Below are 24,443 nucleotides of genomic sequence, written 5' to 3'. Positions count from 1 at the left end.
AAGTTACTAGTGTCTCTTCACAAAAATGCCTTACATTTACTTTATATATACTTATTTTGTACATGCTTTCATGCATATGTGTTGTCTCCTTTGATAAAATATAAACTACCTAAAGGCAAGAACTCTGATTTTTGTCTTTGTTCCCGTAACACCTAGATGCACAGAACACAGAGTAGGAACTTGAGTGTCTATGGACTGATAGTATGGTTTAACATTGATTAAGGCAGTTCTGTTTTAGTTTTCTTACAAAAGAGAAAAAGCTGAAAATTAATCATCAACAAAATAATGTAGTTAGTCTGTATTCAAATCTATATTAAACAAAAAAAAAAGATTTTAGCAGAGAAAGAGGGAAAAGAAGGTTGAGTAGTAATGTCCTCTTGATTACCAGTATCTATGTCATCTCAGGAAACTCATTTGACCTTTTCTGAGTTTCTCTGTATTCATCACTAAAAATGAAGGATTTGGACTAGATGGCCTTTATGATCTCCTTTCAACTCTAAATTCTATAAGTTACTGAGTATTTCCTGATGATATCACAATTATGCCTTAAAGGTTCTGAGACTTCCTTCTATACTAGAGCTTATTCAGAATAGCAAATGGCCTAGGTTTTGGAGTCATAAGATCTTGTTTTTAAGTCCTAGAAACTCTGCTTAGTGTCTTCATGACCTTCGGCAAGTCACTACACCCGTTTGAGATTCTGGGAGTTGTATTCAGTGCCTTCTAAGATGTCTGCCACCTGTAAATCTATGATCTCATGTGAAAAGTGAATCTTCAGGTTCAAAGGATCATACAAAGATTTAGAACAGGAAGGGTCCTTAGGCACAATCTAATACAACCCAATCATTTTATGGATGAGGAGACTGAGATAGAAACAGATGAAATAATATGTCCAAGTTTATATAGGTAGCAAGTAGCAGAGTTAGGATGGAGGAATATATATATATTATATATTCATTCATATATAATATAGGTCTTTCTCAGGCTGTGGAAGGATTATTGCATAGCTAAATTGTTTAAAAAGAAAAATTCCATAGATGAAAATTAATTCAAGGGGAAAAAAAGATCTATTGAGGCTCCTAAGCTGTCTCAGGGTCCTCTTAAGATGCCAATAGTAAGTATCTGGGCACCAGATCTCTTGATGTTAATCCAGGATGAATCTACAATGTTTTGAAGAAGAATGTAATAGCATTTCAGAGATGAAAGGGGTCAATGGGATATAATTAATGGCAAGCACAGAAGTAGTTCACACTTTGTTTCAGCTATTGAATTAATACCTTGTTCCCTCTAATACCTTGTTAAGAAACAGAACATGTGAACTCCACAACTTGCCAACTCCAGAACTTTCGAACTCCTGGGGAGGAGCTAATGACTATATAAGGAGAGCCCCAAGGCTAGATACAGCAGGACCTGAATAGAAGACTTTTGTGGTGGCAGAGTCCAGGGAAATGTGGTCTCCCAGCACTCTGTTTGTCTGCTCTGTCTGTGTTGATGTTTGTTTATGATACTTTGTACAGAAGCCCTGGGACCTTACTGGAAACCCTGAAAGAGGATTTTTCTGATTGTATGTGTACAGAAGTCCTGGAGGAGGGTTTTGGATGTTCTGGGACTTCATTGCTGATTTGTGTTGACCTCATGGACCTTGTTTGTGGGTCTGTGTTGATTTCTATGTTAATGATTTGTGTTGAGATCTCAGACCTTCTTGGTGGGTCTGAGATGATTTCACAGGCAGATAGTGAATTGATGATGGTGCCGGCAATGTGCATGAATATTATTGTGATTCTGTTAAGCTCTGTCTCCCCAGAAACAGGAACTGTGAAAGACTTGAGGTAGACTGGACACTGTGAGCTTCAATATGGAATGGGAACTGGATGAAGAACTGGACAAGGAGCTGGAAAAGGAACTGGAAGCTGCCTGCCTTTGAATCCAGTTGACATTTGGAGCTGGGATCATGGAAGAGGAACCATGGAAACTGAGAGACAGTCTTAAATCAAGCTGAAAGAAGACTTTACTTGGATACTGTGTACTGACTGAGAAGATTATGATTTACTTGTGACCAAAGGGTAGATGGCCTGTGTATTTTCCACTACCCTTAAGAGGGTATGAGTAATGACTAATGACTGAGTAGTGACTAATGATTGAATAGTGACTGATTTGTAACTTGGTGTGCCCCATGAGTGGAGAACTTTGATTATTGTATTTTGTGACCCTTAAGCCTCCTTAAGGATGATTGAATGATTGAGTTACTAAATGATTGTACTTTGTTAAAAACTATTGTGACCACTTTGGTGAAAATTATGTTGCTATTTTAGTGATAAGTCATTGCAAATGCTGTATTTTTATTTTTCTGTAATAAGTTGTAATGTTGTGAATGCTGTACCTTGATTCTCTGTGAATGTTTTGCTCTGATTTGTTTTTGAATAGAGTGTTCACTATACTATCTAATCAGAACCTTGAAAAATGTTCACAGTAGCATTCTTCTGAAAAGCTGCTAGTTCTTGGCAATACATGGGACCATCTAGTCCAACCACCACTAGACAAAGTACCCATTATATAATATTCCTGACAAATGGCCATCTAGCTAACCTTTGCTTGAAAAATTCCAAGTAGGTGGAATTCATTCCTCTCCAGGCTCTGCTTTGGCTCTCTGGACTTTGCCTGCCATTTCCAGCCTCCTTACCCTGGAAGTTCATTCTAAACCTTGAACTTCTCACTTTGCCCCTGTAGCCTCTTCCTCCCAAAATTTTCATTTTAAGGGGAAAACTCCTGTCATCCATGTCTTCATTTCTCTCCCAGTTAAAACTGTGGCTGCAGACTTTCTCCACCATGACTTCCTCTCTTCACTTTCCTCTTATGTGTTGTCTTGCCCCAATAGCATGTAAGCTCCTTGAGGGAAGGGACTGTATTTATTTCTTCTTGTGTTTGTATTTCCAATGTTTAGCATAGTGCCTGGCAAAATAGTGAGAGCTTAATAAATGCTTATTGGTTTGATCTTAGAAGGCATCCTACTTTGGCATAGCTCTAATCATTAGGAAGTTTTCCCTAATATTTTTTTGAATTCATCCATTCTTGGGGCAAAGGAAAAAAATTGATTTCCTCTTTCATGAAATGGTCCTTCAAACACTTGTAGAGAGATAACATGTCACTCTTAAGCTTTTCTTTTCCATCTTAATCATCTCCAATTCGTTTAACTGAACTTCATATGACACATTTTCTAGTTCTCTCCAAAATACTAGTGAAAAAGAGTTGGATAGATACTATCAAAAGCAGTTGCATAGATCTCTAATTCTTTTTCTTTTAAGCAATTGGGGTTAAGTAACTTGCTCAAGGTTACATGGCCAGGTGTTTCTGGGTGGGTGCTAAGTGTCTGAGCCCGGATTCGATCCCCAGGTCATCCTGACACTGGGGCCAGTGCTCATACTCGATGTGCTACCTGGCCACCCCTAGATCTCTAATTCTAACTGTCCTGTGATTTTCTGTAAAGAAAGGAGTACCTGGAGTTTTCTCAATCTTTCCACTAAGTGAAAAGATTTAACAATCATGGTAAAAGATCCCTGTGACTCCTTGAGAGCAGCTCCTTTTGTTTCTTCCAATCCTCCATGTTATATATTATACTCCTTTTGTTTTTCTTCTTCTTGCAAAAGTTTTCTATCGACTCTCTTATTTATTTACTTAAAAATCTAATACACAGATTAGATTTAAAAGAATCTTTCTTTCCCTCTTTTTGTTGCCAATCAGTTTTACCTTTCTTTGTATTCCTAGAACTTAACATGGTACCTGCTACATATTAGGCCTTCAATGAATGTTTATTGACTCATTTATCCATGTTTAATTTGAGGTAATAGTCTGACTTTGGACAGGCCACTTATACTCTCTGACTTTTGCTTCTTTATTTTTTAAAATAAAGTGACTAGTTTATATCTTATTGAAATCTATGATCCCCTGATTCTATTTTCACTCAGCTTTTGTATAAGTGGATTTTTAGGATTGTTAGGAGGCTCTCCTTGCAATCCTCCTTTATTTTTCATTTCCTTATTTTCTTGTCTGAAGTATTTGATCCTTGGTATTCACAGTCAAATTGATTGTCAATCATTTTGATGTACAATACTATCTTCCAGATTAAAATACAGATCTAGTCTTTTCTTTCTTGTCTCTTTTGTGTATCTGTATTAACATCCCACTTCTGAGAAGTCCTCCATCAATATCTGTTACAGCCTGAAGGCAAGGATTTCCTCCATTTACATGGTAGCTAGATCTTTCCCTTCATTCTTCCTGTTATCTATTATGCTCCTTTGGTTTTATTTTTTGTCTTCTCTTGTAAGATACCTCCATTTTCAGTTTTATTTATATGTTAAAACATATAATACATTGTCTGGGTTAAACAGAACCTCCTTTCCCCTCCCTTTCTGTTGCCAATCAGTTTAAAGGCTTCATATCATGCTCTGCCAGTTTTAATACCAGTTAATTTAAATCAGTAGGTCTCAAAAAGCTTTACAAATGTTAATTAATTAAGCATTAGAACACTCTTATGAAGCAAGGATTATTATCCCTGTTTTACAGGTGGGTAAAAAAAAGAAGCAAAAAATAAAGAATGGCTGGGTGATATTGTGACTTGGCTCTTCTATTTGAAAATTGTAGTCAGTTTTTTGTTTTTGTTTTGACTGCCTATGAATTATAACAGCTCCATGACATGACAATGTCATTATTATTATCATCCCATTTTTCAGATGAGAAAATGTACCTAGGTGCTGGGATTTATTCTATATCATGCCTCAGTGGTTTAAAAGATCAGTGATTTTACTGAAAAAGGAGTACTCCTTCCGCTGACATGGATCACAATGCCTCCTCTCCTTAGGTGATGGACTTCATCAGCTTTTGTGGCCATAAAATTCCTTACCTGATAGCTTACCTTCTGGTGAAGAGCTCCTTTATATTTACCTGTGTTGACTTTCAGAGAATAGCTTTCACATTTGGGAAAATTTATACTATGCTGGGAATTCTTTGAGAACCCAATGTACCATCTTACCATGATAAAGTCTAAAACAAAGATTTCTATGGTAATGTTAGCATTTAATATCAAGTCAAAAGTAGAATTAGGGCACATATTCTGAAATGCCTATCCTCTAGATGCACCACCTTGATTCCTGGTTGCCAATGCCATAACAGTCATCAATAAGTCTCTAGAATGCAGGGTAAGTTAGGTTTGAGGGTGAATAGGATGAAGAGTTGATAGGATTATAGATCTAGAGCTAAAAGGGACTATGGAGTTATTAACATCAATGCCCCCATTTTATGCTGAAAAAACAGAGGTCCAGGAAAATTAAGTGACTTCTCCAAGGTCACTTCATTCTTAGCATAACTAAACCTCTAGACTTGACCTCCTTTGCAACAACTTTACCTCTACAGGTATGTTCCACTCTCCCTTTCTAGTTCCTCTTTCTTTGTTGCATTCCCCCAATTAAAATATAAGCTCCTTAAGGGTAGGAATCATCTAGTTTGCTTGTATTTATTTCCCTAGTGCTTAGCACAGTGCCTGCACTTAATTACTTAATCAGTGTTCTATCCATCTATCTATCTTATCTATCTTATCTATCTATCTATCTATCTATCTATCTATCTATCTATCTATCTATCTATCTATATCCATCTATCTATCTGTCACATAGAAACAGGTGGGATTCGCACCCATGTCCTCTGACTCTTCCTATAGTACCATAGTAGAAGAGATCTGGATCATATGGGTTCTCAGATTCAGACTATAAAAAGTTGATTTAAGGTCTGATAGTTGGAATATAGAAGCAAAATTGGGACTGGGGCCACAAACAGATAGAATCATAGAAGATTGGACTGGAAGCTACAGAAGAGGTCCTATCATTTTTTCCTTTCCATTTGTGACGCCATACATGTATACCTTTGTCTTCTTATGATTCCCACTTGAACACAGACAGATTTCAGTTTTAAGGTAATATGTATTTAGAGAAGGATGCCTCATAGATTTTTAAGCATGTGACTAACCCCAATTTGTGCTTATGTAATCATTTTATTTAAAATTTCTTAATAGCCTAATATATTTTGCAAAGTGAGATAGAACTAAGAAGATCACAAAACCATTTGAAAATAATTTACATCAATATGGTTTTAGTAAAGAAAAGAATGCTGATATTTATATAGCCCTTTAAGATTTGCAAAGAACTTTACATATGATGCCATTTGAATGTCACAGTAAAATTGTGAGACAAGTACTAAAAGGACTAGTAGTAGAATTCATTATTTCCTCCAACCTTCCCCTCTTCCAAATGTTCATACTATTATTAAGGGCACAACCCCAATCACCCTTCAATCACCTAGGTTTCCAACCTTAGTGTCATCTTTAATTCCTCACTCTCACTCAAACCACATGTCCATTCCACTGTCAAATCTTATCACTTCTACCTCCACCACATCTCTCACATGTTTTTCCCCTTCTTTCCCTTCATGCAAACACCATTCTAGTTCAGGTTCTTAACACTTCTCTCCTGAATATTGCAACTGCCTTCTAATTGGTCTCACTATTTATAGTCTTTTCCCTCTCAAATTAATTTTCCGCAAAGCTGCTAAATTGAAATTCTTAAAATGCAGACCTGATCTTGCCACCCCCTTAACTGAAAGTCTTCAATGGCTCCCTATTGCCTCTAGGATAAAACACAAAATTTTCAGTTTGGTATTGAAATTCCTCTACAATCTTTCTCCCACATATTTTCAATTCAATTTTTTAGTTTCTTTTTAGTTTTCAACATTCATTTCCACAAGATTTTGAGTTACAAATTTTCTCCCCATCTTTCCCTACCCACCACCCCAAATAATGATCCTACTGAATACTCCTTTTCCCAATCTACTCTCTCTTCTATCCTCCTCCATTCCCTCTCTGGCTTTTTAGTAGGGCAAGAAGGATTTCTATACCCCAGTGCCTGTATATCTTATTTCCCAGTTGCATGTAAAAATAATTGTATTATATAATTTTTTAACATTTTATTTTAAAATTTGATTTCCAGATTCTTTCCCTTCTCTCATCACCCACCCCTAGTGGGAAGATAAGCAATTCAATATAGATTGTACATGTGTAGTTACACAAAACATTTCCATAATAGATATATTGTGAAAGACTGACTATATTACCTTCCATCCTATTCTGCCCCCAACTTATTCTATTTTCTACTTTGACCCTGTCCCTTTTCAAAAGTGTGTGCTTCTAACTACTCTGCCCTCCTAGTCTGTCCTCCCTTCTATCATCCTCCCCCTTATTTCCTTCCCCCCTACTTTCCTGTAAGGTAAGGTACCCAATTTAGTGTGTATGTTATTCCCTCCTTAAGCCAAATTCAATGAGAGTAAGGTTGACAATTCATATTTCTTAAGGCCTGACTTTGCTCTCTATTCCAATTAAACTGGCCTACAGCTTTTACCCACTCATGACATCATATTCCCTGCTTCTATTCCTTTTTAGGTCACTTTCCAATTATGAAATGTTCTCTTTCTTCATCTCAAACTCAAAAAAATACCAAGATGCTTTCAAAGCACAGTTAGGGTGCTACTAACTATATGAAGTCTTTCTTTACACCTCCCTGTTAGTGCTTCTGGTTTCTTCAGACTACTTTGTATAACTATGTATACAATTTGTATTTACTTACCTATTTATGTATAGTACATCCTTCCTGGTTGAGTTCAAGCTTCTTTGAGATTGCTTCTTTTTTGTTTTTCTTTTTCCCCTAATATCCAGTATAAAGACTTCCTGGTGCTTAATTTAAAAGTCATTGAATTTTACAGATAGGAAACTGAGGCACGCAGAGATTAAGTGACTTATACAAGACTACACTGCTAGTAAGCATCAGAATGAAATTCAAGACCAGATGATGTGATAGTAATGGCAATCAAAGATTCCCCTTTATTGGCTTGGTTTTCAAATTGATTGTGTTAAAACCCAGAGCTTGTTAAACCCACCTGTGGGATGGGCTTGTTGACGTGAAAAGAAAGTCCTGAACTGGGAGGAGCTGGTGTCGTAGATTTGGAGAGACAAGAGAGAGGCGGAAGATCTTTTTGGAAGCAGCACCTCATGGAGAGAGAGAGACTAAGAGAATTGCTGGTGGCCGCTTTGAATTGCCCTGGACTTTTGAGACCTGCCCCCTGAACTGCCAAGGACTGAGGAGACATGGCTGTTTTGCTGGTACTTTGTCTGTCTGTTTTGATGTTATTTTGCCAGATTTGTCCACTGGTGAAAGACAGTCCTTTTGTTGAAGAAGTCCTGGAACCTGGCTGTTCACTAAGAAACCCTGAGACTGTCCTGCAGACAGAGAGTGAATACTGTCCACTGGTGAAGGACAGTGCTGTTGTTGCAGGGGTCTGGAGACTGTCCTGCAGACAGAGTGAATACTGTCCACTGGTGAAGGACAGTGCTGTTGTTGCAGGGGTCTGGGAGCCTTTCTGTTGGTTCAGAAGCCCTGAAGAAGGATTTTCTTGTTGTATGTTTACAGAAATCCTGGGAGAGGGCTTTGCTAATGTGTTCAGGGGTTCTAGGACTGTTCTACAGACAGAGGATGAATTCATGAAGGGACTGGCAATGTATCTTATGGCCTTGCTAAGCCTTGTCTCCCCAGGAACTAAGATTGCTGAGAACTTGCCTCCTGTCAAGATGAAGAAAAGACCTCCATTTGGGTATTAAGTGCTGTGTTTAAACTTGATGTAACTCTGGGGTAGATTCAATTGTGATCCAGGGGTGGGGAACTTTTGACCTTATGTTTGGAAACTAATCTCCATTTGAGAAGAGGGACTTTGTGGTGGACTTAATTAAGGTATAGCCTAGGGGTGGAGAAGTATTTAGAACAGAGACTTTGTAATTGATTGAATGATTGGAAGGTCCTGGGGTGGGGTAGTCCTTGGAGATTATTTAATCACATTTAGTAAATGCTGTATTTGGAATGATGTCATGTTTTGACCTTCTCTGTTCTTGGTTTGTCACTGAATAAAATGGAGAGCACCTATGCTGGTATTCTGAACCTTGGGAAGTTGCCTTTCCTTGGCATTACATTACAGATGACTCCCTACTCCAAGCATAGTACTTAATACCATATGTTATAGCAATTAATTATTTAATTAATTTCATTTTTACTTCATGGAATAAAATAGCATTTTCATAAGTATAATATTTTTAAAAGATGGTTGTACATGAACTATAAATCTATTGTGTACAACTTGCTATTCCTCTTGAATATATAATAAAGTTATAAAGTAAATTTCTTTTTTTCTCTTTTTTTCTTCCCTCCTCCCACCCTAGAGATGGCTACCATTAGACACACATATGTATAAAATCATTATATTTTCTTGAACATATTTTTATGGAATATACTTCTATTTACCAGTTATTTCTCTTGATGTAGATAGCATCTTCCTTCATAGGTCTTTTGTAATCAATTTGGGTATTTATAATAGTTGGAATGACTTATTTGCTCAAAAATTTTCACAAAACAATATTACTGTTTCTGTACACAACATTGTCTTAGTTCTGCTCATTTCTCTCTTCCTTATTTTATAGAAGTCTATCCATGTTTTTTCTAAGATCATCACACTTATAATTTCTTAAAGCACAGTAATATTCCATCACAATAATATACAACTTAATTAGCATTTCATTACAGATTCAAAAGTCATGGTGCAGATTTTGTTTTGTTTCCCACTCCAAACGCCTCAGAACATTAATGTCCAATACATTCAACTAGAGCAAAGTAGCTAAATCACAGGTGGAATATTCACAAGACTGTCATAGAACCTTAAGTCTTAGACTTAAAAATAAAAGGCAACCTGGCATAATGGAAAGAATCTTATACCTTTAAAAGGTATCTGTTTTTTTTTTTTATTCCTACCTCTGACATTTAATATGTGTATGGCTACACACAAGACACAAGTGAAACACTATTCGCAGAGCTGGGGCTCAAATGTCCCCCCTGCAAAAAAAAAATAATAATTCAGTCTTCAAGGAGTTCACTTCTATTGGGTGAAAAAAAAAAACATATACAAAGATTAAATACAGACTACAGAGGACTAAGTTACAAAGTAATTTCAGGGGATGGAGTACTAACAACTGAGGCATCAGGAGAGGTTTCCTTTTCCTATAGGAGGTGGCCCTTAAGTATAATTAACCTTGAGGGAGATCAGGGATTCCATGAGGTTGAAGTGAGAAAGGAATGCATTCCAGGCAAAGAGTGGGTTCACAGATGGGAGTCTATCTGGATTTCATTTACTTCCTTACTTTCTTTGACCTGTGGAGTCTGTCTTCCTCTTTTGCTAGATCCTCAGACATATGCTCTCCTCAAGTCCTGTCTCATTAATTATAATCCAGGTCTGGATTTGGTACCTCTTAAGTTTCTTCTTATTTAAGTTCCTCCTCCATACAGATTCTACAATAGGCCTTTTAAACTTTATTTGTCTCATGAATATTCCTTTGCCAAGTCTGGTGAAACCTGTGGACAAGCCTTCTCAGAATACTGTTTCTAGATGTATAAAATATAACATTTAAGATTACAAAGGAAACCAATTATATTAACATGCAGAGAAAGGGGAGGCGGGGGAGGTCACAGAAGCCCTGTGCTATAGGACTCTTTTTCATATTATTTTTAGTATGTCCCTTCTCTGCTCCATAGCCTACATATCAAATCTAAGCTCCTTAAACCAGAGCTAGTAATCATTCTTCACCTTGCTACTGTAGCTATAATTCTGAATTGGCTCAGAATTCCCAGACTATGACTCCCACTTCCCAGTATAGGCACATTCCATATATTCTACCTAGTATGACTTCCTCCTTTTCTATCATTTCCTTTACCTCACCTTCTTTACAATTCAGCAAATGGAAAAACACCAACTTCCAGGAACTTTTTCAGGAAGCTTCCCCTAAACATTCTTCCTGACAGTTCACCCTTTTATTTGACAGCTAATTGACACTTGGTGGCTGTTTTCCCCTAGTGTCTTGTGACATAGTGTCACACTTGCTGACTTGTTACTATAAAAAGTGTCCTTCACTTGCTTCATGTGAATGTGCTCCACTCTCCCAACCTCTTCAGACTTCCTCTCCAATGCTGTTCTTCATACCCTCTGTGTTCCCTTCCAGCTGGTCTACTTGAACTTGTTCTGTCTCCATGACTTTATGTGGGCCTAGAATGTATTTCTTCCTCACCTCTGCTTCTCAGAAGCCTTGATCTCCCTTGCTTTATTACCTCTTCAAATTGTCTAATCTATTTATCTACATTTTTTATAAAAACAAATCAGAATTATTATAAATGACTGTTCCTTGAGAGTGGGGGATAATTTTTCTTTTTCTTTCTTTCTTTTTTCTTTGTGCAACTAGGGCCTAGTATAGTGCCTGGCACGTAGCAGATGCTTAATAAATTAAATTAAACACATGTAATTTCTTTTGCCCACGTAAGACCTATTACAATGAGGGGAAATCAGCATTTATTTAGTGCCTACTACGTGTCAGGTGATTTACAAATATCATCACATTTAAGCCTCCCAACACCACTGAAAGGTAGGTGCTATCATTCACGTGTTTCATTCACATCTAACTCTTGGGGTTTTTATTGGCAAAGATACTGGAATGGTTTGCCATTTCCTTCTATGACTCATTTTATAGATGAGGAAACTGAGGCAAATAAGATTAAGTGATTTCCCCAGGGTCACAGAGATATTATCTGAGGCTGTATCAGGCCTTCCTGACTCCAAGCCTGGCACTCTAGTCACTGCCCACCTAGCTGCCCTGTAGATGCTGTTATGATTCCTATTTTATGGTGAGGGAAACTCAGGCAGAAAGAGGTTAAGTGATTTGACCAGGGTTATACTGCTAGAAATCATTTCAAGATACAAGCGAACTCAAGTATTTCTGACTTCAGTCCTACCGGGCCTCAGGACACTCTATCTGCTGCACCATTTCACTGTCTTAGTGGGAACATTTCAACTCTCTCTCTCATTGTTAGGGAATGATCTGTTCTGCCTGAGTAAATTTTCCGATAACTGGGGGCGGGGAATTACATTGCTTCAAGTAATGTACAGTTTGGTTGTAAATCTTTCCCCATTATCTTAGGCAAAATTTGCTGAAGATAAATTTAACCTTTTTCTTGATGACTAGGGCTCATCATTAAGATCATTATTTGTGTCTTTAGCAATGATACTTTCAAAGGCTATTAAAACATTGTTATGGGAATGGGAATCTGAAGATCTTCTCTGCCCCTTGGCCCTTTGATAGGCTTAAGTGACTCTGAGAACCTTCCCAGATTTGAATATACACTCTTACCCCTAATAGGCTGAATGTGGTTACATGAAGCCTGGGGCAGGAGGCTTGTTTTTCAAGAATGTCCACACTTTGTGATAGGGCAGGGGGTCAAGAGGTTGTTATATTCTCTGAGCCAGGAGAAGGCTATGTATACCCTTATGTGAGGTTTTGTTTTGGGGCTCACTTTGAGAAGAATTGTGTGATTTGACCAGATGAGACTCTGGGCAGCCATTGAGCTGCCTGGCTTTGAAAACCCAGATATTGGTGCTTCCCTCTCTGGTAACTGACTAGGTATGCATATAGTGGTCAGACAGCTGGAAGCCTGTCTACTGATCTGTCTCTCTGTCTGCTTGTAACTTCTGTTTGTATTCTCTGAAGTTCAGTTGCTGACTTTTCCCCCTGATATATGTTTGATTGATTAAAGTAAGATTGCTAACCCATTTTGAGTTGCCTTCCTTTGGAGAAGCAGATCTAAGCACCTGTGCTAGTAGCCATCCTGGGTATGTTAGAGTGCTTGCTGCTACAAACATCTAAAGCCATTTGGGACCCAAACTTTTGTTTTTCAGTTATTGGATCTACTTTTTTACAACTGTTATATTCCCTATTTTATTGTTACACTTCCAGGGCTGTCCACTGTCACTCCCGCTACTGCCAATGTGCCTCCATTTAACAGCTTCCCCTGATGATGCAGATTTGAAGCTTCTGTTCTGCTGTAGGTTGGAAAAGCAGATAACCACGATGTTCAAATCCAACTCCATTCCACTTTTTTAACAACTGACAATATGGAAGATACTATTGCTGCTGCCCTAGATACAAAGACAAAATCAAAATGGTTGTTGCATGATAGGAATTTAATTCTCTTAGGACACAACACACAGGCACACACGCACACACACACATGCACAGAAGGTGAAAAATCATAATGATATATAAAGAGTAAACAGATTATGAGTAAGAAAGTAGAAGTTGCTCCCAGGAACTTTGGAGCACTTTTTGTTTTTGTGACATCTACTTTGGCTGGTTGGAGTTTCCTTCTCTCTTCACAGTTGTGCTCCCGGTAGTTGTGACTGGTAACAATTTCCAGATAAGTGGGGTATTATAGATATAGACATACATGAAGATATAGATAGATAGCTTAATAGGGGAGGCTTTTGTGTAAGGGCCCAACTAGGTGGCTAGAAAGGTCTCTTCTGGCTCTAAATATAAATTTTGTATCATATACTAGCCTTAAAATAGTGATATTGTAGCAGTGACATCTGTTTGATGAGGGTGGAACTGCTCTTTAAAGGGGTGGCTATTTGGTTTCCCTGCTACCTAAGGCATACTTTTTAACCTTATGAAAAGTGAAGTTGAATTTTTTGGTTCACAAGTTCCTTTGAGCATTCTAACCCCAAGCCTAAATCGCTAAACTGGTCTGAGGAATCTAGAGTTGGCCCAGAATAAGCTAGAACTCAGTTATACAGATGGATTGACTGACAGAGGCACATAGGGATGGGGTGGTGTGGCAGTGCCTGGTAAGGACTGCACCTTCTACCTTCTTAAAAATTATGGTTGTCCTCTTCCTATTTTTCTTTTTGGCCTCAACCTCAAGAACTCCCTCTTTTGATACCTAGTTTTACATAAGAAGTTCCTCAAGTGGATTGCAGACCACTTCTTTAAAACGGCAGGTAAACTATTTGGCAGGGAACACATAAAAGGACTAGCTTTGGTGTGAGGGCAGTTTTTAGAGGCATCACCAGAGCTGTTGACACCTTCTGGGAATATTTTCCTGATCGAGTTCTTTGTTGTGCTGATTCTTCAGGAAGAGTAGAATACTTTGTATTTTGATCTTGTATCTTTTAAAATTGGTTCTTTGATCTATTACCAGATTTTTTCGAGCTGTATTTTATGGGGAGCCAAGATGGTGGAGTAAAAGTACAAATTTGGCATGGGCTGTGGCTTCAACCATCTCTAATACCTGTAAAAAATGACTCTGAACAAATTTTAAAGCTACAGAACCCACAAAGAGACAGAGAGAAACAAATTTCCTGCTGAAGGCAGCCTGGCAGTCCAACAGAAAAGGTCTATCACAACGAGCCAAATGCAGTCCCCAGTGAGCCACAGTTCTGGCCCCAGGACAGCTTGACCAGAGCCCAGACTGGCCAGAACAGACTTCAGTAGAGTGAATCACCAACAGCTGTGGCAGTTTCCAGACTCCTCAACCCATATACACCAAAGAGAAAATAAACGGTCAGTCAGGAACTCTGTTGCAAGGGTGAAGGAACAGCACAGTCTGGTCCCTGCCCCCAGGGCAAGAAGTGACAGGAGGCCTGGCTGTGCTGTGGCTGATTTCAAAACTCCTGGACTGTAGATCGTATGGGGATCAAGAGACCATTCAGAGGCTAAACGCTCTTGCTTTGACCTGCTTGGATCCACAACGTGGTCTTGGGTGGTGGTCCTAGGGTGTATGGCCAGTGAGCCAGAGCATGTGGGGGCTATAGAGAGGGCACCCAACTAATAGCTCCGGCAGCTACAAAAACCCCAGAAATTGGGGACAAAGCTCTCTCCATTCTGGAAGCAAAGTTCTACCATGGCAAAGAGCTCAAAAGTCAAGTAATTGGCAAGATGAGGAAATGCAATCAGACCATACAATCTTTTTGGGAACAAAAAGGATCAAAGTATGGGACTGGAGGAGGACAATGAAATCACAACTCCTGCATCGAAAGTTTCCAAGAAAAAATTAACCACTAACAGACCATGGAGAAGCTCAAGAAGGATTTTGAAAATCAAGTAAGAGAAGTGGAGGAAAAACTGGGAAGAGAAATGAGAATGATGCAAGAAAATCATGAAAAGTGAATCAACAGCATGCTAAAGGAGACCAAAAAATTCTGAAGAAAATAACACCTTTAAAAAGTAGACTAACTCAAATGGTAAAAGAGGTCCCAAAAGCCAATGAGGAGAAGAATGCCTTAAAAAGCTGAATTTGCCAGATGGAAAAGGAATTTCAAAAACGAACTGAAGAGAATAACTCCTTCAAAATTAGATTTGGAGCAAATGGAAGCTAATGACTTTATGAGAAACCATGATACTATAAAACATCCAAAAGAATGAAAAAATAGAAGGCAATGTGAAATATCTCATTAGAAAAATGACTGACCTGGAAAATAGATCCAGGAGAGATAATTTAAAAATTACTGGACTACCTGAAAGCCATGATCAAAAAAAGAACCTAGAAATTATCCTTAAAGAAATTCTCAAGGAAAATTGCCCTGATATTCTAGAACCAGATGGAAAAACAGAAATTGAAAGAATTCACTGATCACCTCTTGAAAAAGATCCCCAAAAGAAAAGTCCTAGGAATAACATAGCCAAACTCCAGAGTTTCCAAGTCAAGGAGAAAATATGACAAGCAGCCAGGAAGGAACAATTTTACTATTGTGGAAACACAATCAGGATAACACAAGATCTAGCAGCTTCTACACTAAGGGATTGAAGGGCTTGGAATATGATATTTCAGAGTTCAAAGGAGCTAGGATTAAAACCAAGAATTACCTACCCAGCAAAACTGAGTATAATGCTTCAGGGGAAAATATGGTCATTCAGTGAAATAGAAGACTTTCAAGCATTCTTTTTTTTTTTTTTAAAGCAATCGGGATTAAGTAACTTGGTCAAGGTTACACGGCCAGTTGTTTCTGGGTGTGGTGCTGAGTATCTGAGCCTGCATTTGATCCAGGTCATCCTGAGGCTGGAGCCGGTGCTCTTACTTGCTGAGCCACCTGGCTGCCCCTAAGCAATTGGGATTAAGTAACTTGCTCAAGGTTACACTGCCAGGTGTTTCTGGGTGGGTGCTAAGTGTCTGAGCCTGGGATTCGATCTCCAGGTCTTCTCAACACTGGAGCCAGTGCTCCTACTCGCTGTGCTACCTGGCTGCCCCTAACTTTCAAGCATTCTTGATGAAAAAACCAGAGCTGAAAAGAAAATTTGACTTTCAATTACAAGACGCAAGAGAAGCATGAGAAGGTAAACAGGGGAAAAAAAAATCATAAGGAACTTATTAAAGTTGAACTATTTACATTCCTACATGGAAAAATGATAATTGTAACAAGTGAGACTTTTCTCAATATGAGAATATTTGAAGGGGATATATATATATACATATAGATGTATACATATAGATGTATACATATAGATGTATACATATATATGTATATATGAGGGTTTATGTTTGTATAAATATATGTGAGTGTGTGCATATGTGTGGACATGTATATATAGAGGGCACAGGATGGGTTGAATATGAAGGGATAGCTTAAAAAAATTAAGAGGTGAGAGAGGAATATATTGGGAGAAGGAGAAAGGGAGAGATAGATTAGGGTAAATTATTTCATATAAAAGGGGCATGAGAACTCTGTTACAATGTAGGGAAAAAGCCGGAAGGTAAAAGGGAATGGGTCAACCTTAGTATCATTGAATTTGACTTAAGGAGGGAATAACATACACAACATTCAACTGGGTATCTTAGCCTACTGGAAAGGAGGGGGGAAGAGGATAAGGGGGAGGGGTGACAGAAGGGAGGGCAGATTTGGGGAGAGTGTAGTTAGAAACAAACACTTTTGAAAAGGGACAGGGTCAAAGGAGAAAATAGAATAAGTGGGGGGCAGGATAGGATGGAGCGAAATATAGTTAGTCTTTCACAATATAACTACTATAGAAATGTTTTGCGTAGCTACACATGTACAACCTATGTTGAATTCCGTGTCTTCATAGTGGGCATGGGTGAGGAAGGAAGAAGGGAAAGACTCTGGAACTCAATGTTTCAAAAAACAAATGTTAATGCATGTTACATGCAACTGGGAAATAAGATATACAGGCACTGTGGCATAGAAATCCATCTTGCCCTACTAGAAAGTTTCGGGGGGGAGGATATGAGAGAGCAGATTGGGGGAAGGGGTATTTAGTAGGCTAGCTATTTTGGGGGTGAGGTAGGGGAGAGACAGGGAGAAAAAAATTTGTAACTCAAAATCTTGTGGAAATGAATGTTGAAAACTAAACATAAATAAGCAAATTGGAAAAACAGTTGAATTTTATGATTCTGAAATTTTGTCTTAATACATTTTTAAATCTGAAGCCAGAAGTTACAGGACTGTTCTACTTTAGGCTTGTCCAGAACAAATGATATTGGAAAGGAATACTATATTTGGAATTAGCAGATTATGGGTTTCAATACTAGTTCTTACACAGACCACAGTCATTTCACGGAGTCTGTTTCCTGATCTGTTAAAAAAAAGATAATATTTTTACTGTACTTATGGAGCTGCTCTGAGCAGTTTTGTGTAGACCCCATAAATATAGAAGTAGCAGAATTCAAGAGTAGTTCAAAGGACAAGGCTCATACATTGACACAGTACATTTGAGCAGTCGAAATTCATTGTAGAGTGAATATTTTTATTTCTAAATAAAGTCACAATGTTGTTGTTGTCGTTGAGTTGTGTCTAACTCTTTGTGACCCCCTTTGGGCTTTTCTTGGCAAAAATATTGGAATGGTTTGCCATTTCCTTCTCTAGCTCATTTTATAGATGAAGAAACTAAGGCAAACAGGATAAAGCGACTTGCCCAGGGTCATGTCCTAATGTCTGAGGCTACATTTGAACTCAGGTCTTCCTGCATCCAGGCCTGGTGCTTTATCTACTACACAACCTAGCTGCCCCAAATTATATCTATTTGTAAGTGTTTGTATTTAAAATATATTTTCATAGCTATGATAAATTATAGTGAAATAATTTTTAAGAAATATTTTTAAATTGTCAGTTGACACAATTGACAAGACTGAGTCTTCTAGAAGTTACAGAAAGCAAGTACTTTCTCCTTCTTTCTGCTTTCACAGAATAACAAGTAATCCAACTACTCTAGCCTCTCTTTTCCTATGGACAGAGAGGAGATGCATAAGGTGGGCTGAGTATAAGGGGTTGTGAGACCCCTGATGTGAACAATGATTGAAAGGGATTAAAAAAAAACTGCCTTAAACAAAAGAAGCTTCATTGTTTACCTAGTGAAACTTCAAGGGTCATCTAACACCAAGTGTACTATAGTAGCTCAATTTGCAGGCATGAATAACCTGTGGGAAGCTCTGAATCCAAATGAAAGTAGTAGAATCTCTTGCACAAGGCAAAAGGCATTCCCAGCTAGAATTAATGTCACCTGAGAAACTAGCAATGCTAATGGATTTGGGGGGAGGGGGGATGTAGGATTTTTTTTCCATTTCAATTTCTTAGTGTTTAGTGGTAAAATCTAACATATTTTTATCTATTTAAACTCTTGCAAAAGTATATTTGGGGGAATTTTCCAGAAAGAATCTAAAAACAGCTTTAAAATTCCCTAACCTTTTCTTATCTGCTCAAAAATATTGTTAATTACATTGAGCAACATAAACTCCTTTCACACCCCCTTGATGCTCTCCTTTGTATAGTTTTTGTCCTTTTGCTCATTATACTCTTGGAAAGGACAGAAAATCAGCAATCCCACTACTCAAAAGACAGAAAATGAAGGGAGTGGAGGGGGGGGGGCTGGGACAGAAGGCTAGCCTCACCTTTCACTCATCTTCTACTTCCACATGAAATCTCAAAAGTGAAATATATTACATCTTTCTATTGTGATACAATTACAGATTGTGATCTGACCCATTCTTACTAGAGAGAGAAAAAAATAAATCTTCAATTATTTTCAAGTTCCATGAATTGGTTATTTTATAAACATCGTATCTCTTCAAGCAGAAACATTTTAATACGTTAATTTGAAAGTCTATGATCTTTATCAATATAGTTATTATATTTCATATGTTGTTTTAAATAGTAGAACAAGAGGAAATGTTCTCTTAAATGCATATACCGTTAACTTAAAGATGCATATGCCATATCTATAGTATATAAATATTCCATTCAGGACACTGGAACACACTGCATAAGAAATTCCACTTGAACTTGGGAAGAATAAGATTCTTAGCAGACCCCTGTATAACTGGATAATTTTGCTGTAATATAATAATATGTCTATCATTTTGTTAGACCTAAAAGCAAATGACATATCAGTAAGACATTCTCTAACTTGTAGTCATAGGGCACTAGAAGTAAATACAATGGTTTTATATATATAGTAAACAAAATCTGTGTGGATGATATCAATATTATAATATGTAATGGTTCAGATTCTAAAAAGTTCATATAATAGAGTTGTACTAGGAATAACTTTGGTCTTTAAATGTTTCTCAACAATTTTAATATTTATAATGAAATTTCTTCATGTACATATGTTTAATATCATATGGGAACTTAACCCTATGGAGGAGGAATGTTACTGTTGCATTAAAGTAGCACCCAAGTCTAGAACTGAGCAGTCATGACCCAATAATGGTATTTGTATATGGAATCTGTGTAGTCTCCAAATTTGTAATTATATTCATTTCTGGAGAGCAATGTTTTAAAAGTGAAGAACCACATCCGTGATCTCAGTGAAAAGAAATTTACATAAAAATATGTATTTGAATTATACATGCACACAACGTATATATATATATATATATATGTATACATGTGCATATGTATATGACCAATACTAAGTGGGTTAATTAATTTATCCAACAAACATTTATTGACTCTTCTGTTTTCAAATGCATTTAACTAATGAATTTATACATTTCCCCCCACCAAAACAAGGTATTAATAAAAAGCAATTCATTCCATTCATTAATGTAAGAACTGTCATTGCAAATATTGGGGATGGATGGGAGTGGGATGGGTGGTGAAGGGGATCAATATAAGGGATTTTTTTGTCACATGAAACCTGGAGGATAAAAAGGGAGTATTTTAAATTTTATTCAAAAGCTTCATATAAATACAAATCCTATGGAGGTAAAACAGACTCTGAAATATGGTGTAGAGCTAAAATTCTGAAGTTAGAGCATAATTAAGCAAGATTTGCCTCAGAAGACAAGTATTAAATTTGTTCTTTGGTATGTAAAGAAACATTGCAAATACTTGCTTAAAAGTCAAAAAGTGTTTCTGGGGCTTGTGTCAATGTGCACTTTGAAATTTGTGACAATACAACACAAAGTTTCTATAAAACCAAATTTAATATACAACAAACACTCACCATGTAAACACATTTTTAAAAAAATCTTATAATATTCCAAGAATCACTTACAGGCTTTCATAAAAGCATTTTATATCAAGAATCTTAATACAGAATGATTTCTATGTCAAAATACATTTACACTGTAAATTGTTTATAGAAAAAAGACACAGAGAAATGGAGTTTGCTGGCATTGAATTCAATAGCAGCAACTGCCCCTGATATTTTTTTCCTTCATTTTCTACTTTAAACAGTCTGAAAAAAAATCTCCATCATAATCTACACTTCTATATTTTGCCTATGCGTTTGTTCATTATGCTTGCCAGTAAAACATAGTGAGAAATTACCATGATTATTCCATTTCAAGATCTATCTATCACATGTGCCCAGGATAGCATTCAGGACCTCACCTCAAGGCTGTCAGCCATGTTTGTTTTGAGAGACACAGAACTTATAAAGCCTGTCAGTAACATCGGTTTGGAGACAACACTTGAGGAATTAAACAGTAGTTATCAAATGCAAAACTGGAAAAAATGCACATAAAAACCACAAGTGCAGATTGATCACACAATTTTATTAGAGTCTTTTGAACAAATGTATTCCTCTGTTTAAAAATTCTTGCCAAAGAGACATTGGAGTGTACGATTTTCAACCCTGAGCATTAACACTGCATACCAAGTACGGTAGGAAAGAAGCTGGTTAAAGATTGGAGCACTAGCACAAGCCACTGTGATATTCTCTATGTGATCAGGTTTTTACAAAAAAATACATAGTTTTCAATAAATAATGCTTAATTTTACAACTTTGATACAGCAATGTCATACACTGTTTTAACACACACTAAACTCTGCATGCTATATAGTCTACTAGAAGACAAAACTTTGCCATGCATTATCTTTTTTTTTTCCCCTAGTGCTATTAAACATTTCTTCCTCCAGTGCATTGCCTTAGGCAGCTTCACCCTCTCTCTGTTTCACAGCAATAGGCCATGCACTGGCATGCAAAACCTAAAAAGGTTCCCTCCCCCCCCACAAACCACTCAGACTTCTAAACAAAAGTATTTTTCAGCTTTTCCGCTCCTAGACCTGGAGTGGCTATGAAAGTAAATTTCACGTGGCCTTGGAAATTACATTTTTTTTAAAGTGTCATGCTGAAAAACTGCTTTAAAACATCAGATACTCCTGCCCAGTCATCACACAGCATTTCAGACTGCTGTAACCACTAGGAGTCCCACATAGGAAAAAAGAGGCCTCAGTTTTAAAACAGCCTATTTAAAAAAAAAAAAAGTGTCACAGATCTAAAGTAGTGACTCCAAACCCACAATATATGTACAAGAATAAAAATAGATAGAATCACAAATTAATTAATAATGGCATGTTCTTTTTTTTTTTTTTTCTCCCTGTGTGAATCAAGGGATGAGGAAAGTTGTTTTTGGACATAAGCTTAATGAAAAAAGAAAATAAGTTTGTGACAGAGGGTCCTATGTCATTATTTGATCAAATTTCTTATGTTATATATTATTGTCTATTGTCTTTTTCTGTTGTTGCTACTATGTGGATGTTGGAATAATGGAATAGTCAGACGAAAAATCACTTCAGGACCCTGGAGTCGATTTTTTCCACACATACTTTAGTAGTTTTTGTCATATTGCTTTATTCTGTCAGTCTTCACAGCATGGAAAATCCAGGTTTAAATGACTATGAAAAAGAAGTTTGATCAAACAATAAGACTGGAGCCTCCACCTTTGCACTTCCAGGTTTGCTAAAGTTGATCTTTTTTTTTTTTTCTCATTGAAAACCACTCATCCCAAACTGATCGTATTGCTTTAGTGGTTTGCCTTGCTTTGTAGAGAAGCCATTCATTTGCAATTGCAGTCAATCGAAACTTTCTAAGAACATTTAAAATATTCCTTTCTTTGCACTGGCAGAGGTATTGGATCTTTTCAGAGTATCTCTACCCAATAAAATTATTACTTTTATACATGGAATATTATGAACTTTTGTTTCCCTTTTGTAAGTCATTTTACATTTTCTGCACCTTTGTGCTTCTATTGAGTATAAAAATAGGTCTCCTTTAAAATTCTGTTTACCTTAAGTTCACTAAAAAACTACTTGCTTGTGAAATTCTCTTACAAACTCACTGCATCCACATAAAGTAGATAAAACTAATTAGGCAGCTAATTGATATAGGTAGTGTTAAAAAAAATCAGGCTACAATGGAGGAAAAAAAGGGAAAAGATGCTAGCATTCAAAGGAAAGGCCTGAAGTAAGTAAAATGGAAGAAAGCCCAATCCAAAGAATCTCCTTTTGATCTTTATGATGATTGAAGACTAGGGCTGACTCCAGGAAAGAACTGAGTTGACATCAAATAGCAGAATCTGTCAGGTCATCAAATGGGAAGGGAATGTGGGTGGAAGAAACTGAATGACTTGTGAGGAATAATCAAGATTTAAAAAAAAATGAATCAACTATGAACAAAACATTGAAATATTTTTTTTCTCTGTAGACAGTTGGTAAATTCCTGGTTAGGATTTATAAGGCTCAGTCTTATTTTTCTCACGGGGCTTGGGCTGGACAAGGGATATTGGAAACTCAGATTCTTAATGGATGTTTTCTAAAATTGGGGACTAAGACATATATTGGAAATCTTCCCTGATGCTGTACTAAGGAAAACTGCTCTTTTACAGATAAAATGATGAATTACTCAGTAAATTGCTTTCAACCACCTTTCTACTTTAAGAAAAAACAAGAGTTATATTTACCATGGAGAAGCATTAATACCAAGAGACCTGTTAAAATCAGGGGAACCAGTGGAAACAGGTTATAAAGGTACTATAAATGGGAGAGCAAAAAAAAAAAAGCCCTCTCCAAATAGTTAATAGTAATACATATGCACAAAATTAAAACTTCAGAATATATACACATATATTTCATTAATCATATCAGTGACCAGTGAATAAAAATGTTAAAATTGACTATACAGTTAAGTTGGGTTACAACTTCAAAATTAAGCAAATTATCTGCTTCAACCATCATATTCATTGGACAAAAAAATGTAAATTCTAAAATAGGGAGAAATAGCCAACAGACTTTCTTGTACTGTACCTGATAACAAAAATGTCCAGTATCTATGTGTATATATACACACAAATACACAGTTTCCTCCCCAAAGCAAGAAAAAGGCAAACTCCAATCTTTTGACAGTATTGTTTCCTTTTACTGAAAAACAATAAAATTTTACCTGACTCTGCCATGCATGCATCTTTAAATCACTTCCCCTTGATTAACATTAAACAGAACATCTCCTCCAAGAGTATAGTCATTTTCCCCCTAGTTAGACAAAAATCATCCTATTAATAATTCACCCTCTGACCACAGCCATTCATAAATTACAAATTATTTGCAAAGCACAGTCTTTAAGTAAACTGCCTTTATTTTTTTTTTTAATAAAGGGGATGCATATCAGAGGGAAAGGACTGGAGTAATACTTCCACACATCCTCTAGAAATAGTTTAAAGAATCACTAAGAGAATTCTGGCTCAGTTTTTTGTTTTTTGTTTGTTTTTTGTTTTAAAGATGGAAACCTGGTCAAGCAATGCCATCATCATAATCTGTGAACTAGTTATAAACAGCAGGACACCCATTGGCTAGACTGCAGTGCACTTGAGTATACATTTCCCCCCACCCCTCAGGAGAGATAAATGTTAAGATTTTAACCTACTTTGTCAATTCTAGTTGGGGAAAAAAATGACTTATAATGTATGAGACCAAAAAAATGAAAATACAAGAAACCTTTATTGAAAACTATCCAGTGCTAAGGATACCTTAAGTCGTACTTATGTTTTAGACATTCAGAAAAAAATTCATTAAGAAATGATTTTTCACAATGCAATCATCAAAACAGTATCATCTAATAGTTAATAGGGCTCACATGTGCCTCACATGGCTCTGTCCTGAGCTCTAGCTGACCATGATTTGGATTTCCAATATAGTATTTCTAAGTTTACTAGCAAGAACTTAGGATAAAACAGCTTTTATTTAGAACCATGAGTATG

Source organism: Petaurus breviceps, unplaced genomic scaffold (genome assembly GCF_028583685.1).
Source record: "Petaurus breviceps papuanus isolate PSGF00001 unplaced genomic scaffold, PetGlider_PUasm1.0 90644, whole genome shotgun sequence".
In the NCBI taxonomy this organism is placed as follows: domain Eukaryota; kingdom Metazoa; phylum Chordata; class Mammalia; order Diprotodontia; family Petauridae; genus Petaurus; species Petaurus breviceps.
The sequence above is the reverse complement of the archived record's forward strand: the minus strand, read 5'-3'. Positions refer to the sequence as shown.